Source organism: Denticeps clupeoides, chromosome 8 (assembly GCF_900700375.1).
Source record: "Denticeps clupeoides chromosome 8, fDenClu1.1, whole genome shotgun sequence".
NCBI lineage: Eukaryota > Metazoa > Chordata > Actinopteri > Clupeiformes > Denticipitidae > Denticeps > Denticeps clupeoides.
This window is the reverse complement of record NC_041714.1, coordinates 9,305,932-9,311,658: the sequence shown is the minus strand read 5'-3', so window position 1 is coordinate 9,311,658 and position 5,727 is coordinate 9,305,932. Positions and strand designations below refer to the sequence as shown.

At 38.6% G+C, this 5,727-nt stretch overlaps 1 pseudogene; it reads right to left on the bottom strand.

Moving 5' to 3' along the window:
- Positions 1-2,436: 2,436 nt before the first annotated feature.
- LOC114796268 (uncharacterized) lies at positions 2,437-2,527 on the bottom strand (annotated as a pseudogene).
- Between the last annotated feature and the right edge of the window lie 3,200 nt (positions 2,528-5,727).

Sequence of the window (5,727 nt, the reverse complement as noted above, 5' to 3'; positions counted from 1 at the left end):
TATAAACCCTTAAATCACCTCCCTCCATAAATGCTCAGAGTCAATATGCAGTCAAAACAAGAAAGGCTTCTATATACCCGTTAACAAATCTGACAGAACTAAATCTAAAATAAAAAAAACAGCACAAAAAAACAGTTTTTTAAACAAAGATCATTGTACCCTCTTGTGTTTTTTAGTGAAGTGATTGTCACATGTGATACACAGCAGAACAGCACACGGTGCACACAGTGAAATTTGTCCTCTGCTTTTAACCATCACCCTGAGTGAGCAGTGGGCAGCCATGACAGGTGCCCAGGGAGCAGTGTGTGGGGACGGTGCTTTGCTCAGTGGCACCTCAGTGGCACCTTGACAGATCGGGATTTGAACCGGCAACCTTCTGATTACGGGGCCGTTTCCTTAACCGCTAGGCCACCACTGCCCCTTCAGACTAGTGTAGAATTATAGGAAATTACAGGAATGCACAACTTCTAAAACAGCTGTTTGTAAACTGTCACATTCTCTTCGTTTCTCAGGAAAAAGATCAGGATTCAGTGCTGTGGTCTACATGATGTCACATGAAGTCACTGTCACATGATGTCCGAATGTTACGAATGATTCAGGACTGGTGTTTTATAGACTGGCTGAAATTACAAAAACTTTTAATCTGAGGCTGAAAGGGGGAAAATCCAATCCAACTAAGGCCTAAGTCTTAGTCGCGCATTGGTTGTGTCTTTGTTTTCATGAAGACCTGTATGCTGCTGTTTTCAGTTTTATTTTGTATTATTTTGTTTTCCAGGTCACAGTGTTGTCGAGTGTGCATGCCTCCCCTATTTTTCACCCCCATGACATTACAACACCTTAAAATGTACAATGACCAGGCAGGGACAGGACACTGAAAAGATGCATTTATACTAAACATAATAGGTGCACACAATCAGGAAATTAGGAACACTGGACTCCAGCTTGGAACGCAGAACCAGAGCACCCTGAAACCGTGGCAGAGTCTTTACTCTTGAACTTGGCTGGTAGTTTGGTCAGCTATAAATAAAACATAATCAACGTGTGTAATGTATATGTCACAATGGCTGGACATGGTGAGGAAGGAGGGCACATTCGTACGACGTGACAAGACGGGGTTTATTACATGGAGCACATGACACAAACATTACCAAACAACATCCCGACTGCGAACAGAACTGGAAAGGGCAGCTTTATTCTGGCAGACATGGGTGAAAACAATCAGGAAACATAATAACACAAGTCAAACAGAAAACTCCGGTACGAACCCCGGATCTGGAGCAGCCCCTTCCTGGCCAGATCCTGACAGTATAATAAAATACAAACTGGTAAACATTACTTTAAAATGATAAAAATCGTGACCAAACTGTGTTTGCCTTAGATTTCAGAAATTGATGGTCCTTTAAATGTCAACAAAAGAAGACAAGTATTCCTACTTGTTGTGGCTGCCTCCCTCTTCTCCTTATGTCCTCCTTATACTCTCAACACATACATCTTAGTCATTGTCTGGGTGTAGGGGGCATTATGTGTCAGATTTTGTAATGAGAATGTGAGATAATCTCTCAACCCCCACAGAAGTCAGGACAAGTGCAGATAAATCTTTTCACTGCACATGACTGACTTGCCCAATGTGTGTGTGTTCATTATAAAATGTTAAAATACAATATCTGCAATATAGGTTGTGGGAGAAATGCATGATGGAGGATATATTGAAATTTGTGTATTGTTGAAGCCTGCACTGCACAAAAATACTGCCTGCTGACTCTTCATAACAAGCCCTTACTGCTGGAAAATATTGTAATGAATTCAGACGTGAATGTTGAATTGAATTAGGCCTAGAGAATCAAGATGAGCTCTGACACCCCGTAAATACTGTCATTTCCTTCAACCTGACACATCGCTTCAGCAGAAGCGCACCATCTAAAATCAAATCAGAGTTGACTTTTCATTCAAAATATCTGCATGCTAATATGGATCTCGCAGGGGAATAGTTGATTCTATGAATGTTTGAGCCATGTTACCTACAGTAGACATTTTAAACAGTAAACCAAGTACTGATTTTCCAGGTAGAGAACACAAATGAAATGCATATATTCTTGTCAGGATCGGACTCTGGGGGACTCCGGTTCTGCGTTTTGGTCCAGAGTTTCATGCTGTAATTATTGTCTTCCTGATAGCCTAAATTGTGAAGTCCTATCACGTCTAGCCCTTACCAGGTCATTTGTATGTGACTGTTGCTATTATGTTTGGTATTTTGTGCTTTGGAATGAACTTCCTCTACATGTTCAGCTAAACGCAAACCAAAAACCTTCCTGTTTAGAAAAAAAAGGAGTTGTTACAGGAATCACCCTATGGAGAACAGAAATGAACAGGGCAGCTTTATACATTTGACACAGGTCAGACAGAATGACACTTAACCGCTAGGCCACCACTGCCCCAAAAAATATGGAGCACTTCACATCATTTCACAAGGGCCATGCTAATCTTCTCTGTATCGATCCAAATTTGAGTATATGTGCAGCTGTAGCACTTGCTACTAAGTTATCCATTCCATATATATGTCAAGATGCTGGAAAATATGTTTTTACATTTATTCCAAAAATACTGGACAATCTCAGGACTGACATGTGCTTTAAGGACGTTGTTTAATGATTGTATGACTTGTAATGACCATGTGTTATGTGCATACATGATTGGTTATGTAAGCATCCATCAAGCATCTATTTTTCTGCAGAAGGACAGGTTGCAGTACACAATTGCGCAGAGAAAATCCGATGTAAAAATGTTGCATTTTCTTTTGTAACATTTACATTTACATTTACGGCATTTGGCAGACGCCCTTATCCAGAGTGACTTACAACGTGCTTAAGTTACCATCGTTGAAGAGATCAGTTCCGGTTCACTAGGACCCCAACTATGAATACATCTATTTTATTCACTCTGTTGTAGATTCTGTACACAAGTTCGACAACAAGAAAATCACAATTTAATCTAAATACTCTTTAAAGAGGAAGGTCTTGAGCTGCCGTTTGAAGGTGCTCAGTGACTGAGCTGTTCTGACCTCGAGGGGAAGTTCATTCCATCAACGAGGGGCCAAGATGGAGAAGAGTCTAGATGAATGTTTTCCTTTTACCTTCAGAGATGGAGGGACCAGGCGAGCAGTACTGGAGCCTCGGAGTATACGAGGTGCAGTGCGAGGTGTAATAAGGGCTGTGAGGTTGTAACCTTTTGAGAATATTGTTATTGCTTATGCTCTAATTCTAATAAACAAAGTAAAAAGAATGTAGCATGCTTTGATATATAGCTTTATTGAAATAGGTACCAAACAAAGCCACCACTTTGTGTTAAGCTGTCCTTGAGGTAAAACGCTGTCAGAAGAAAGGAAAAATGGGTAAGGCACAGGGTTAAGCATTTTGCAATAGAGACCTCTGTTTCAAATTTTTTCCTCCACTTTTCACAGAAATTGTCTGTATTTAATTGTTCATTGGATGTTTCTGGGAGTGCTTTATAGGCTGATGTTAACTTCTCAATGTTCTCTGGGGGACAACAATGTTTCAGTTCATTAGGATCAGATTTTAAAAGCAGCTATTTTTTTTTTACCTCTACTATATCTGAACCAGAACTTTGCACACTGCTGAAATGAGAACTAATGCTCTCCGGCCTCAGTATTAAACTGATCATGATCAATATCGAAAGTGGTTCTAATGTGACAATTTAATCGTAGTTTGAAAAATTGCACTATGAAGGCTTTAAACTATGCCTGAAGTTCACATTAAGATTTACCAATGATGTGCAGAAAGAGAGAGATGTCAATTGATTATGTAGAGCTGACCCATTTATTGCAAGCTGCAGGGGGTCAATAATCACTTATAATTGCCAGAAAGTCTCAGATTAAAATGACAACCATAAATTGAACAGATGTGTCAGTAATAATTGTTCATCGATTTTTTGGGGCATGAAACATGAATAGAACATGAAACAATCAACCGAACTGAAGCATAAATCATATCCAACAGGATTTCAAAAAGTTCCAGACATTAAACTTTTAAATGCACTGTATTTAAATGTTCAAAATTATGGATGGATTCCAATTTCATTTTCAGACAAGATTTGCACAATTAAAGAGAGACATATTCAAGTCTTTATGATTATGTAGACAATTTATCTTTTCACATTGTTGATGCTATTTTGCATTATTTAGCGCAATAGTGGGCTGACACCCTGCCCTGGATGAATGTATGTGCCCAATATCTCTGGATGGGCTCCAAAAGCTGCAACCCAGATCTGGATTCAGAGGTTATGGAGAGGTTAAAGTCAGCATAGCATATTACATAGTACCTACAAAAAAAGGAATTTAAAAGTGATGTAATCGATTGGTTTACAGTGTGTTTACAAGATGAAGGAATAGTACCAGTTCTAAATTCAAACTCACCAGAATATGGCATTTGTCTGAGAGTGGCCTGCATCAGACATTATGATGTTTCAATTTAGTTTTTTTTTTTGGTTTTGTTTTTATAGATTGATTGCACTAAATCATTTAAAGGAAGAAAGGCCTGGTTATTCTATGAATCCCTGTTTGAAAAGGAGGACCATTTGGTAAGCACCCAAATATAAAAGCTTACATATTGTTTTTCAGTAAAACACCATTAGTCAGTTCAATTTATCTTCCTTATGTTTGTATGCTTAAAGGATGCTTTTGGATGTGTAATGCTATGTAAAATCCTTCAGTGCTCTGAACAATGTGGCACCATTTACCGTGAATAAAAATCTGAAAACAGTCAGTCCTCCATGTAAGAACTGTTGCAAATCTCAATCTGTGAGGCTGTTATAGAAAAATGTTATTATGGCCATTATAAGGGAAATTGCCTTTTTTTTTTTACATAGGATTACTGAACTTTAATGGTCCAATGGTCTAGTAGCCAGACCTAAAAGCAGAAAGAAGGAATTTATTTTTTTTAAATGAAGAGGTGTTTAATGTAGTGCAATGTGGCAAAACTAGGTTAAGCCAACATCAAAGAAACTACCAGGCAGAAGGGGCATCTCCTGAATGAGTCACACTGGATTGAGGAATATGAAGTGTTTCAGACCATGGAGATGGTATGAGAGATGGTCTGCTTTAGAGAGCTCTTACGTAGTAGCACAAAGCCCAAGCTACTGCAAAAGGCATAAAAAAGTTGTTCTCTACCGGAATGGCCTGGTTGAAAGAGTACATGGCCTGAAGTCCAGTGTACAAATACAAGTCCATATAAGTTCATTGAATGTAATTCAGGTAATTGTATGTACCTTGTCCTGTATGGCATGCTTTATTTTAAGTAAATCTTAACCTCATGTTAATGAGAATCCCATGAATTCTGAACAAAAGTCATGAAGGTAAAAATGAACATACATCACTTTCTCATGCTACAAAAAAAAAAATATGTTTCTTGCGTTGAATTCCTCAAAATGGCTCCATCTTAGTCTCCATCACCGCCACAGTGTAGGGGTGTTCAAACTTTTGACTGCTAGTGTATAATGAAAGAAGCAAAACAGTAAATAACATATCAACAACAGTTATGGTAGTTAATGGCTTAGTTAAGGTGAAACGATTGCTGAATAACCATGGCCTTATTCTTTGTTCCACTCAAGAAACCAAATTCATGTTTGCATGGAAAATGAAAGCGAAGTGATTGTCATTGTGATACACTGCAGCACAGCACATGGTGACACAACAAATCGTGTCCTCTGCATTTA